Genomic DNA, 1,620 nt, shown 5'->3' on the forward strand with positions numbered 1-1,620 from the left:
CATTGTAAAGCAGCAACTTAAACCATTAAATATAATTTTTTTATCAATATTTGAACAGCTGTCAGAAATTTAACCTTAACATTGAACTGGCATTTTTTTGGTTTGTTTGTTTGTTTTTTTTTTCAGGCAGTATCTATTTAGTGGCACCAGTAGTGACAATTAAATGTAACATAGTTAAAATCAGCTCTGGCACACAAGAATCCTAAAGGTAACTAGCCTGGAAAATTATTTCATTCTCGAACAAATAACCATATGATAGCATAAAAGTGAAAACTGTAAATTGAGTGCAAGAGTTGAAATGCATACCATTTGCCCAGACACCAAACGGGATTTATCCATGTATACGATTACAAACCTTCGAAGAATTCCAACTTTAAAACAAATATCGAAAACTGCCTCTCAGGTGCTTAAATGTGAGGAGACAAATTTCTTAGAGATTGACATCATGCCTTAATTCTCATATTGAAAACACTTTGATGCTGCATTTACATTGTCAGATCAAAGAATATGTAACTTACATTGTGACTTCTCATAATTATCAATCTGAAAATTTTTGCCCATAAAATTCTCATTTCTAACCACTTGCAATTTTTAGTCCCATCACATAAAAACATTATCTACTATTTACTACAACTAACCAACTGTGTTCTTTTTGTCCAATTCAAACAAGGGTCAATGCTGTTTACTGCAATTCTCACTGGTAGCTGCCCTTTAAGCTCCACTATGTTGCCCACAGGCATCACCACCGTTTCCTCCACTTGGTGATGGAGCAGAAACAACTGCTTGCAAAGAGGACCTGGAAGGAACAACTTGGTTATCATTCTCATCAAGCGGATGCTTTCTAGCTGACTGTTTGGCGGAGAAGCATTTGTTACAGAGCGAAAGAGTTGGGGATGGACTTACTCCTGAGGCTTGCCATTCGGTTGGGGATTGGCAGACGTGGCAGAGAAGCTTGCGAACATGGCGAGCCACCAGAATATTTGCAGAGTGGACTTTGGCATCACAGGCCCAACAGAGATTGGCCTGGTCCGACTCACAAAGCATTCTGGCTGACAATTTGTTGCAGAGCTCACATTCCTTCATTGCTTCCTCATAGTGAATGTTCTCTAGTGTTTGAAAGTACTTTTCAAACCATCTTGGTCGGTTAGACAGGTATTAATTTGCTCTTACCTAGTTCACCCTGTCCTGTCCATGTAGCTGTGTTAATTTGTTTTCAGATAAAGTGATCTAAAAGTTGTCAAACACTTCTCATATATCAATCAAATCAAATGTGAACCTTGAATTGAATTCAAGATATATACATCAAAGATAAAGCGTAAATTGATTCGTTTAGATGATAGTTCCCTGTTCCAACCATTCAACCACAGTGGCTGAGTCTTTATAATTTAAATAAATATTAAAATTATGCAATAGTATTGAACTTCAAACTAATTATTGAATTTTCATGTAGAAAAATACATGACTGTAAAAACATGTCACTGTAACCGTATGTAAATATCACATGAGAGGCAGCTAACCGGTCAAAATGCTCTCATTTCCAAACACAATTTCAATTAAAATTTGGGATGTCATATGTGGGGCTTCACTCTGCCTCGTAAGGTTTTTACAGGTTCCTGAATC

The 1,620-nt window shown here is 36.8% G+C and overlaps 1 long non-coding RNA gene across 1 annotated transcript; it reads right to left on the bottom strand.

Annotated features, from left to right (window-relative positions):
- Nucleotides 1–390: 390 nt before the first annotated feature.
- On the bottom strand, nucleotides 391–1,152 carry LOC149253414 (uncharacterized). The gene is made up of 2 exons (XR_016266202.1): nucleotides 904–1,152; nucleotides 391–796 (listed from the first exon to the last, which is right to left on the bottom strand). It is a non-coding gene; the product is annotated as an uncharacterized LOC149253414 (long non-coding RNA).
- Between the last annotated feature and the right edge of the window lie 468 nt (nucleotides 1,153–1,620).

The sequence above is a fragment of the Pinus tabuliformis genome, chromosome 7, assembly GCF_031772625.1.
Source record: "Pinus tabuliformis cultivar Carrire ecotype Pingquan chromosome 7, CPIR1, whole genome shotgun sequence".
NCBI classification, from domain to species: Eukaryota; Viridiplantae; Streptophyta; class Pinopsida; order Pinales; family Pinaceae; genus Pinus; species Pinus tabuliformis.